At 42.4% G+C, this 12,500-nt stretch overlaps 1 non-coding gene across 1 annotated transcript; it reads right to left on the reverse strand.

Annotated features, from left to right (window-relative positions):
- Positions 1 to 9,908: 9,908 nt before the first annotated feature.
- TRNAR-UCG (transfer RNA arginine (anticodon UCG)) lies at positions 9,909 to 9,981 on the reverse strand. Its single transcript has one exon. It is a non-coding gene; the product is annotated as a tRNA-Arg (tRNA).
- Between the last annotated feature and the right edge of the window lie 2,519 nt (positions 9,982 to 12,500).

Consider the following 12,500-nt stretch of genomic DNA (forward strand, 5'->3'; position numbering starts at 1 on the left):
TGCCGCTCTTTTCGAAATTAAGACAGATCACGACTAGAAAAGGGGTTCTCGAAGAAGCCGTCCCTATTCCTCCTAGGGACACTCCAGGGCACTTCATGTATCACAAACATGGCTTAGACGCTATATTATTTCTTGATTTATGGGTAGACTATACCAAGGGATTACCAGAAAGTCAGAGGTGGCCCGCAGCGGGGACCTGGGATGCAGAGTGCATCATGAAAGTCGAGGAAGAGTTATGGAAAAGGAAAGTCAGACAGTCACAAAAAGACGCCGTTGAGTTATGGCGTAAAGAATCTCATAGACGTACAGAAAAAGCACGTAGACAGGAAGAAAGGAATAAAGAAAGTTCAAATAAAGTTCAAGGAAATCTATTAATTGAGGAAGGTATCCGAGTGAAATCAGAACAAGTAGACAGACAAAGAAATGCCCTTATGAATGGTATGTATCCCCTTCTGGCCGAAGGATTACCTAAGGCTACTCCAGAGATACCGAAAGACTTGCCACCCCCATTATTCCCAATCAAGGTACATCCTAAGGGGCATCCTAGAACCGCAGAAGATGTTTTTCTTTCCTCATATTTAGATGACGCAGCTCCCGAGTATGCTAATTCCGCCCCACATAGACCGCATATCAGGGAGGTCCTACGCCAAGATCCAGTACCCGTATCCCTACAGCAACAAATCGAGTCACAAGTTCCGGCAAGCACATCTGTTTCTGTATCTGTTCCTACAGCTACTTCTATAGCTGTGTCCACACCTATAGTTGCTGTGTCACGTTCAACGAATCCTTTCACACCCGACGCCCCAGATGGGGCCACGGGAGGTGCTACCAATATCTTTTCTACGCCACCTAGAATAAATAAACTTACTTTTCAAGAGTCAGCGCATTCACGTACACCCAAATTCGTAAGTGCTCGTGCACTTAAAGAACTTCTCGTAGATTGTAGATATGACCCGGTGCCCGGTATAGAGGACGAAATGACCCTGGCCTCATTGCGTATCAGACGAGCCGCAGTGTATTTAGCGAAGTTACCAGGAATGACTGCACATCTAGACGAAATATATCATTTTGTCCAAACAGGACGAGATCCAGAATGTATTAACAGAGCTATGGAATACCAGAAAGTAGAGATACAGGGGGAACTGTTACGTTTCCTCATAAACTGTATGATCAGAAATGTAGACCGACCGGGGGTAGACCCGGAAGCAATGCAAATTCTTACCAGATGGAGTCAGAATATATCAGAAGGGAGACATGACAAGCAAAATTGTATAATAGCCATGTGCCGAAAGATCCGTAAAGAAATAGAACGCCTACACAAAGAGAGATTAGAGGCAGACGAGTTCGAACAAAGCGAGGAAGAAGGGTCAGGACTGCCCGCAGGACAGTCGGACACCATAGCCTATGTAGGTAGAGGAAGATCTTGTAATAGGAATCAGACTAGATGTCATACTGACTCAATACATCCGATATGTCCAGATAATAACAGGAATTTTCAAATACCTATAATTAATATAAGGTCTAACGAGCGTTCGTTCCAAACCGCCGACAAACTACTACGAGAACGAAGGGGTTATCATTTTCTCGACTCCATGGATGAACAAGATTTAGCCAGGGCAGCTGTCCATTGGGTGGACAGTCCCGGAAAATATAGTGATGATACAGTAGTACGCACATTTTTGAATCTCACCCCAGATGAACAGAGGTTAGCTGGGATTTATATGATTCAACAACTCATTATACTATATCGGAGTCAGCATTCGGACCCTGGTCCCTTACCTGACATACTGACTGAATTGCTTATGAATAAATGGAGAGGTCCAGGTACTAAATTAATTAAAGAAATTCTAGAATCAAGAAAGCAGTATATTCTTTTTGTATGCTCAGAGCAGGTCTCAGTGCCCGTCAAGGAAAGAACCACGTATCACATGGATAGACAGAATCCGTTACGAGAAGTGCACCCAATAAAAGGCGAGGACAACGAGTTTAAGCGCGTATTTGTATATACGCCCATATCAAAAATAGAATTGTTACAAATGAAGAAAGTGGTACCCAGTCATGACAAAGATCCAGCGGGTTTTCACCGAGAAATTAAAGACATGTTACTCATGGGAGAGTATACCTATCCCGACATTATGACAATATTAAAGGTATTGATGCCTGCTGGCATTTATGAAAAACTCAAGGAAAAAGAGTGGGAGGTAGGTGACCAAAAGATAGAATGGTCAGTGTTAGAAGCGGAAGAAAAGGCCCGAACTGCAGGAGCAGGACTTGGGGATAAAACTAAAGCATTACCAGGTTTACTAGTACAGGTACTGCCACGTTTATTAACTACGAAAAAGGAAGATTGGGGAACGATTTCAGCCTGTAAGCAGAAGCAAGATGAAGACACTAGTGATTACTATGCCCGATTTGAAAAATGTTTTGGTATAAATAGTGGCATAAAAGCCAGTAGCGAATCATACCCGCATCTGTTTGCAACAAAATTAGTAGAAAATGCCCTGCCCCCAGTAAAGAATAGAGTATTAAAATTCGAGAGTACCTGGCAAGGTAACACTCCATCACAAATGTTACAAATGCTACAGTACCATCACAATAGAATTAGAGAGGAACAAGAACATGAACACAGACGCATGAAAGACACGAAAATGAAAATGCTAGTTTCTCAGACAGTTCCAGCGGAAGGACATAAAAAGGGTATGACACATTCCGATTCAGCAGGACCTGTAAAAGGGACATGCAATTATTGTAAAAAGCCAGGTCATTACGTACACGATTGTCCAGTTTTAAAACATAATATCGCCATAGGTAAAACACAAGAAAGATCACGGCCACTCAGACAAGATCAGAATGAACAAGGAGCTATGCAGCATGCCCAGGCCATGCCAGCCGCACAACAGCCAATACAGTTTGTGCCAGCTGCACCACCGTTGCCTGTTACTGCCACACAGACAACAACACGACAAATGTATCAGACCGCACAGTATGAATATCCCGAGTATCAGCGTTACGCATGAACAAGCCTAGAGAGGGAAGTTGATTTACCCCTTATCGAGATTCCTGTAGATCAAGAAGGACCTTATGTACATAGTGAATTATTAGGCCAAGATAGGAAGTTTTTACTCGATACAGGGGCAAGTCGAACAACTATAAAACGTAGTGAAGTTCCAGGGGCACCCCTCTCAGGCTCTCAGAATATTTCCCTTGGTTTTTCAGGAAAACCTATTGTTAATGAAGTGTCACAACCACTGCCACTTACGATAGGACCTCTGACCCGAACTACAGATTTATTGCTTACTAAATCATGTCCAGAAAATCTGTTAGGAATTAAAACCCTGAAAGCTCTAGGAGCCATAATATGTTGTTCTCCGGAAGGTGTAAGGTTGTTTTTACGTGATTTTAAAGGTCACTATGTGTCTAGAGACATGGATCCCCGACTGCAGACTTTACCTACACGTCTATGGGCACAAGGCCCTACTGATGTTGGTTGCATGAATATTACACCATATAGAGTCACATTAAAGGCAGGAGTGGTGCTACCACGAATGCGACAATACAAGTTACCACCAGATGCTGTAGTGGCTTTACTACAAATCATTGACGAGCTCATTGCCCAAGGAGTAGTTGTGGAAACAGACTCCAATGTATGTAATTCACCGATAATTCCGATTCTTAAACGAACAGATCCAAAGGCCCCGCCAGTATATCGATTGGTTATTGATCTGCGCGAATTAAACAAGTGCATTGTGCCACAATTTCCTGTGGTCCCAGATATCTCGTCATTACTGACAGCCATTGATTCCGAAGCAACATTCTTTACTGTAATTGATCTCAAGAATGCTTTTTTCAGCGTCCCAATAGATCCGGAAAGCCAATATTTGTTCGGATTTAGTTTAAATGGACGTAGCTTTAAATTCTCACGCGCACCTCAAGGATTTACAGAAAGCCCCAGCATCTATAGCCAAGCACTGAAACGAGAACTTGACAGTATCCACATGCCAGTTAACACTGCACTGCTTCAATACGTCGATGATCTGCTGATCACCGCGAGAAGCGAACCTGAATGTGAGAAAGCATCACTGACAGTTTTACAATTTCTAGCCGAAAAGGGGCACAAGGTGTCCCCTTCTAAGCTGCAATTCTGTGTCCAGCGAGTTGTTTATCTTGGACACTCGCTGTCCAAGGAGGGAAGGCAGCTTACACCCGACCGCATTCAGTTAATAGCTAACATGCCTATACCCAAGACACAAAAGGAGGTACGAGCTTTCATAGGCCTCACTTCATATTGTAGGCAGTGGATCCCTCAGTATGCATTTCTAGCAAAACCACTCATTCAGTTAACCACACAGGAGGCAGCCACATCGACTGTTCTCCCTTGGACTCAAGAACATACACAAGCTTTTGAAAGCCTAAAGAAAGCTTTATGCCAAGCACCTGTTTTAGCAACACCATGTTACAGAAAACAGTTTACACTCTTTGTTACAGAACGCGAAGGTACTGCCTTGTCAGTACTCACACAGGATCAAGCAGGAGCACACAAACCATGTGCTTATTTTTCTAGTACATTAGATCCCGTAGCTCAGGCTTTGCCTGCATGCCTGAAATCAGTGGCAGCGACAGCTTTAGCAATCAGACAAAGCGATGCCATAGTGTTAGGACATCCATTGACAGTTCAAGTACCACACGCAGTAGAGGTTCTTGTAAATAGAACACAAACACAACACTTGACTATAGCGCGACTTACAGGGTACGAACTTACACTGTTTCAGCCACATATAGAAATCAGACGCTGTAACACATTGAATCCTGCCACACTTTTGCCAGTAACCGGAACAGACCCACTAGCTCATGACTGTATTGAAGTTATTACTATAACGACAAAACCCAGACAAGACCTGACAGATGTTCCATTGTCCGATCCAGACCTGACGTTGTATGTAGATGGTTCATGTATGAGAACAAGTGCAGGAGAATTAGTGGCCGCTTACGCAGTCACAACAGATACTGAAGTCATTGAAACTAATCGTATAAATACTTTGTCAGCTCAAGCCGCAGAGCTCATCGCTCTGACACAAGCCTGTATTCAAGCCACGAATAAAAAAGTCAACATATACACTGATTCACGTTATGCATTCGGAGTTGTACATGACTTCGGCGTGCTGTGGCGAGAAAGAGGTTATTTAACTTCCCACGGTGCCCACATTCAGAACGGACCCCTCATTCATGCCTTATTAGATGCGATACATCTACCCACTGCAATATCAATTATGAAATGTAAGGCTCATACGAAGATTACTGATATCATTTCCCAAGGCAATGATCTAGCCGACAGAACAGCTAAACAGACGGCTCAAACTCAAACCCCCGACATGACAAAGACAATAGTCCCGACACCGACACATTGTATGACAGTTAAAGATCCTACTCTTGACGTGATTGACATACAGACACATGCTACACCAGACGAAATAAAGAAATGGACTGAATTAGGAGGGATCCAAACGGACCAAGGATGGATGATGAAGGAAAAGTCTGTATGGTTCCTTCCTGATTCAATGGTCCAAGTTATAATTAACACTATACATAGTCCAGCACATCTAGGAGAAAAAGCTATGCTAGACAGCATTCAACACATTTGGTTCAACAAACATTTACGAGCAGCAGCCAAACAAAAGGTCCGTACCTGTATGATCTGTTGCCAGTTTAACCCAGGAAAAAGCGTTCCCGTAGAACAGGGTGGATTTCATCCTCCTAATAATCCTTTTGAAGTACTCCAGATGGACTATATCCAGATGGAACGATGTCGAGGATTCAAATATGTTCTCGTAGTTGTCTGCGCTCTGTCCCGTTGGACAGAGGCGTACCCGGTTTCAGATTACACTGCCCCGACTACTGCCAAACAGTTGGTTCGAGAATTCTTCCCACGATACGGTTTACCACGTGTTGTTCACTCAGATAACGGCCAGCCGTTCTCATCCGAATTAATGAAACACGTTTCACTTCTGTTAGGTTATCAGTGGAAATTCCACTGTGTTCGACACCCCGAGGCAGCAGGTCTCGTAGAAAGACATAACCAGATACTGAAAATCAGATTGTCCAAAATATGCAGAGAGAAAGGTGTCGACTGGATAGTAGCGTTACCAGTTGCACTCTTTTACATGAGAATGGTAGCACACTCTCGAACAGGGCTATCCCCGTATGAGGTGATCTTCGGTAGACCACCAAATATGTGGGGGACGCCCGTACCACGCAAAATAACTGATATTGACTGCAATATGCTGACAGATTACTTGGCTTCCTTGATGTCTGCACTACAATCTTGTCGTTCACAGGTAGCTGCAGCCTTTCCCGACAACACCGAGGTGAAACCCCATGACGTGGTTCCGGGGGACCTGGTCTTTGTGAGGAATTTCGACCGAAAGACTCAGCTGGAGCCCAGGTGGAAAGCACCCAAGTTGGTCCTGCTGACCACAAGGACAGCCGTGAAGATCGAGGGCCGCAAGGGCTGGATTCATTCAAGTCATATCAAGAAATTTCATGGACTATCCTCGGATATAGACATTGTGCCCCGCACTCCCTCACAGACTGATTCAAAACTTCCTTTGGTTGAAAAGACTGAAACCGAACTTTACAAACTAAAGCTTAGGCCCAACAAGTCGAGCAATTTGATTGTTTAAGTCCTCTCCAAGGTGAAGCGGTTGAATTGTCTCTGACATGTATCCCTTGGACCTGAGTAGAGAAAATACCCGGAAAATGTTGAAACGACAGGCGTATTGTAAATCACTGCGTAGCCACTGCATAGTGACATTATTAATTCTGTTTTTATTAAGTCTTTTAATAATTGTTACAAGTATGTTGTTGCACATATATTACCCTATTTCTAGACATGTTTATAATATTGCTGCTGAACATTCTTTTAGTGACTTACCTCCACATGAATTGTCTTATAGACTTGCGCTGCGCAATAACACTTTCATTAGTATGTTACATCATTCCCATCAGACTCCCTCCCTATCAGAATTATGAAGGAGTCCTGCCATTCTTTCCACACCCATTTACACACAATGGCTCCTGTGGAGCATGGTTTAGTTTAATCAATTCCATAGACTCAGACACAGCAGTTTACCAAGATCATTGGGTATGGGGAAACCTGAACCTAGTTTTACTCAAGGTCTGTTACCGCGACAAGGAGGGTCGCCCCAAAAGAACAGGAACTGATCTAGAAAATGAAGTATATGGATTAGGTAATTTTACACCTAATCTCATGATTCTAAATGTCGTATCCGAAATTGAACTAGTCTTGCCCACCATGTCAGTATTCCCAGCGAAGGGTGAATTATGTGTAAGAAAAGTTGGTTCCATACATATGGGCCATAGTAAATGCACCACTACAGTAGAATTCAGTGATCAAGGCAAATCTTTATTTAGAGCTTCTCGCCATTCCTACTTTGTATGTGGTCAGACTGCATATATGCGTTTACCTCTAGATTGGGATGGTACCTGCTACATTGCATTCCTTTTGCCACCTGTTTTCCTAGCTCCTCCTGATTATTACAGAAATATTCATTTAGTACACAACAGGGAGCGGAGAGATCTCCCCATTGTCGATTACACTGAGACGGCATGGGACAAGTATGTAGATTTTAATAAAGGCATCTTTCCCTACATAGGTACCGTTACTAATAGTAAGCTGATACGTAGATTAACTAGAACCCTTGAAGCAGTAGTGAATGAGACTATTTCCGCCTTAGGCAATTTAACAGAAGAGCAGTCTGCTATGCGGATTGTTGTGCTTCAAAATCGTCTTGTCCTTGACGTCATCCTGGCTGATAGGGGCGGAGCTTGTAGGGTCATCGGATCAAGCTGCTGCGTATTCATACCAGAAAATTCGCCATCTGTATATAAAGCCATCACTCGCCTTCATAAGATTGTAAGCCAGATACACCAGAACCCAGGGACTTGGACTTGGTCCAGTTGGTTTTGGAGTGTGATATCAGCCTGGGGATGGAGAGTTTTATCCTTCCTAGGTATTGGCCTTCTCATACTATTCAGTTGCTGTCTATGTCTACAATGTGGACCAGCGATCTGTGGTCTGTGTGCCACATCGAGTATTCCACCACCAAGATTTCATTCGTCACGGAAGAAGAAAGAAGAACAAATGATGCTATATGAACAGATCAATGGATTAATGAAGATTGATATCTCTTGAAGGGCAAGTAGGGGACAAGGAGGGAATGTGGAAATATGGATTTTTCTGGTCAGTTATGTCCCCTATCTTGGACCCCAACGGTTCTATGTGCATATCACAAGTACATGTATGTTCCCTCCAGTTCCAGTTATGAAGACGCAAATACATGTGCGTCCAACGTCAACATGTCCTCTGTCAGATCCGCCATGAATAGGCCGGATATTCCATTCCTAAATATGAAAGGCCACCGGCTTTATATGGTTCACTTATGCCATTTTACAGTCCAGGCAAGTAGGCCCTGATTCTGTCATCAAAACTCTTCTTGCTTTCTGCCTCTGAAAGCTCCAGTCTGAGCCTGCATCTGTGACCATGAACTTTGTCTCATTCTCTGCGCGGCTCACGAAGCCTGACATCAGCCTATTCTCTGCCAAAAACTGTATTTCACCTTCGAATTATCTGCTTCCCCCTCAGCCGATGCATTCCTGCCTAGTAGTTTAAGTAAACATTCTTCCAGTTACCGAGCAAAAGGCCCGGCTTCTCTGCCCTTATGCAAGTAATTCATAGCCCTGTTACCATGGAATATTCCTACCCCCTCGCATTCAGTGTAGACACTTAGACGCTTGTACACGCACGCACAGTCAGGATAGAATAGATTCTGTCCGAGAGTCCTTCTTTCTTGGATAACATAGTTCTTTAAACATAGGATGTTAGATATGATTTGGGATTAGGTTGACTTGACCCCCCAGACTTTTTGTCTCCACATGTAGAGCTAAATGTCAAGTCCCCTTCACCCCCTAGTTACACGTCAATTACACGTCATGCTGCTGCGCGCGCATCTATGCCAAGTATTATCTTATAGATCCGCCTATAGGTGACATCATAACCAATTATGTTCCTTTTTACGCCTTATTACACCCATTTCTGGTTACGCAGAACAAATCGTCATTTTCCTTATCAATTGTTACGCCTACTGCATTCGCTTCATTGTAATGTATGTACTATAAAAGTTACTTCTTGTCAATAAAGTATGTACTTCACTTCCTGAACCCCCGTGGTGATGGAACTTGGAGCAACCGATTATAATCGATCACTGGAATAAAGCCCATTCCGAAACTCTAAAATCACGGATTCTGCCTCTCATTTTACTGAGCTATTTTATAATGTTTCTGTATCAAATTCAGTCCCGGTAAAGGAATTTTATTTACCACAATCAGTAGGACACGGAAAGAGGCACTAAGTCTCCTAACCAAGTTCAACCACACTCTGCAACTTAACCATTGCACTACAAATTAGGCCATGGGGGCATCAGCAAAGGCAGCCAATGTGCCGATCCTTTATACATTTTGTGTAGTACTTTTCTTACTCGGAGGCAAAATCAGCACTTTAACTGCCCAAATCATACAGATTTTACACATGTACCACTCTATGCACACATAGGCACACACCTTGCAGTTCTTCTACACACACTTAAGCTAAAAACCCATTCTGTCACGTCAAAATTCTGCAAACCTATTACATATTCAGTGCGTCGGCATAGAAGCACTTTTTAATGCCACTAAAATGCACAAGTAGTTAGACTGAAGATGCAACCTGAATGAGTTTACAGTATGTACTCCACTTTATTAATGATTAGTAATGAGAAACTGAGGACTACAAGAGTATTGGAAAATACTTTTTCCACTCTGAATGTAAAGCAGATTGTGTGATCATTGGCCAAAAATGACCACGAAGGGACTCGAACCCTCAATCTTCTGATCCGAAGTCAGACGCCTTATCCATTTGGCCACGCGGTCATCCGTTCACCTGAGATGATTTTTATCATGTAGGTGGTATGCATGGATGGAGAACATATTATTGAAAGGTATTCAGGTTTACATCCCATAGTGTTCTTTCAGCTCTTTTCGCTGGAAGCACTTTTTTGAAATCTATATATTGAGAATTTTATGAGTACGATATGCTTTTGTTTTCCTTTTTGCATACAAACCTCTTTCCTCATGAGTTTAAAGCTCATTTGTATGCTCTACATAGCTCTGGACGTTTCCAGACGTGGAGTGAAACTGTTTTGAAAGTAGTACAAATTGCTCCTTCCTGCATATGCTAATTTTTCACACTCACATAGGTTGTATAAGTTTTATGAATCCTGGCTTGACCTATTCAAGTAGCTGAAAGCCTGTCACCACCTCTAGAAACAAGGTTCACACCAATCCAAATCATATCATTTTTTCCAAAGGAATATGTTCTGGCCGGTCGAAAATGCATCTCACGAAAATAGGCATTTAAAAATCTACTTTGCAGTTTCAGAACACTAACATGACTGTGAAGTGTACACAAGTAAAATGGGACAGTTTCAAAGTACCTAATCCCTCACAAACTTCCGAGAGGAAGCATGTAATAAATCTACCTAATTTTCTGGAAAAGAAAGAGGGAGGATTTTTGTTATCACCTCAGATGGGACTCGAACCCACAATCCCTGGCTTAGGAGGCCAGTGCCTTATCCATTAGGCCACTGAGACACACATGCATAGCTCTTTTCTAGAGGCATTATTTAAATGTATTCTATGGTCAGACACCGGTGTGTGCACACAGGGCATTTCTCACTTCTCTCTATAAGTAAACTTCCCATTTTCATCCTCTTCCATCCCCGACTTTAACGCTCTCTTCTATGCTATAATGGAGACTTTGCAATTTTAGCAAGTGGAGAGAAATTGGAGAACCACTTTCGACTCCACACTTCTTCTTCACTTACTTCTTTTCTCAATATACTGGGCTTAGAAAATGGTATCAAGCCATCCTTATCATCAGTAGGACACGGAAAGAGGCACTAAGTCTCCTAACCAAGTTCAACCACACTCTGCAACTTAACCATTGCACTACAAATTAGGCAACGGGGGCATCAGCAAAGGCAGCCAATGTGCCGATCCTTTATACATTTTGTGTAGTACTTTTCTTACTCCGAGGCAAAATCAGCACTTTAACTGCCCAAATCATACAGATTTTACACATGTACCACTCTATGCAGACATAGGCACACACCTTGAAGTTCTTCTACACACACTTAAGCTAAAAACCCATTCTGTCACGTCAAAATTCTGCAAACCTATTACATATTCAGTGCGTCGGCATAGAAGCACTTTTTAATGCCACTAAAATGCACAAGTAGTTAGCCTGAAGATGCAACCTGAATGAGTTTACAGTATGTACTCCACTTTATTAATGATTAGTAATGAGAAAGTGAGGACTACAAGAGTATTGGAAAATACTTTTTTCACTCTGAATGTAAAGCAGATTGTGTGACCATTGGCCAAAAACGACCACGAAGGGACTCGAACCCTCAATCTTCTGATCCAAAGTCAGACGCCTTATCCATTAGGCCACGCAGTCATCCGTTCACCTGAGATGATTTTTATCATGTAGGTGGTATGCATGGATGGAGAACATATTATTGAAAGGTATTCAGGTTTACATCCCATAGTGTTCTTTCAGCTCTTTTCGCTGGAAGCACTTTTTTGGAATCTATATATTGAGAATTTTATGAGTACGATATGCTTTTGTTTTCCTTTTTGCATACAAACCTCTTTCCTCATGAGTTTAAAGCTCATTTGTATGCTCTACATAGCTCTGGACGTTTCCAGACGTGGAGTGAAACTGTTTTGAAAGTAGTACAAATTGCTCCTTCCTGCATATGCTAATTTTTCACACTCACATAGTTTGTATAAGTTTTATGAATCCTGGCTTGACCTATTCAAGTAGCTGAAAGCCTGTCACCACCCCTAGAAGCAAGATTCACACCAATCCAATTCAAATCATTTTTTCCAAAAGAATATGTTCTGGCCGGTCGAAAATGCATCTCACAAAAATAGGCATTTAATAATCTACTTTGCAGTTTCAGAACACTAAAATGACTGTGAAGTGTACACAAGTAAAATGGGACAGTTTCAAAGTACCTAATCCCTCATAAACTTCCGAGAGGAAGCATGTAATAAATCTACCTAATTTTCTGGAAAAGAAAGAGGGAGGATTTTTGTTATCACCTCAGATGGGACTTGAACCCACAATCCCTGGCTTAGGAGGTCAGTGCCTTATCCATTAGGCCACTGAGACACACATGCATAGCTCTTTTCTAGAGGCATTATTTAAATGTATTCTATGGTCAGACACCGGTGTGTGCACACAGGGCATTTCTCAGTTCTCTCTATAAGTAAACTTCCCATTTTCATCCTCTTCCATCCCCGACTTTAACGCTCTCTTCTATGCTATAATGGAGACTTTGCAATTTTAGCAAGTGGAGAGAAATTGGAGAACCACTTTCGAC

The sequence above is a fragment of the Triturus cristatus genome, chromosome 4_1, assembly GCF_964204655.1.
Source record: "Triturus cristatus chromosome 4_1, aTriCri1.1, whole genome shotgun sequence".
NCBI classification, from domain to species: Eukaryota; Metazoa; Chordata; class Amphibia; order Caudata; family Salamandridae; genus Triturus; species Triturus cristatus.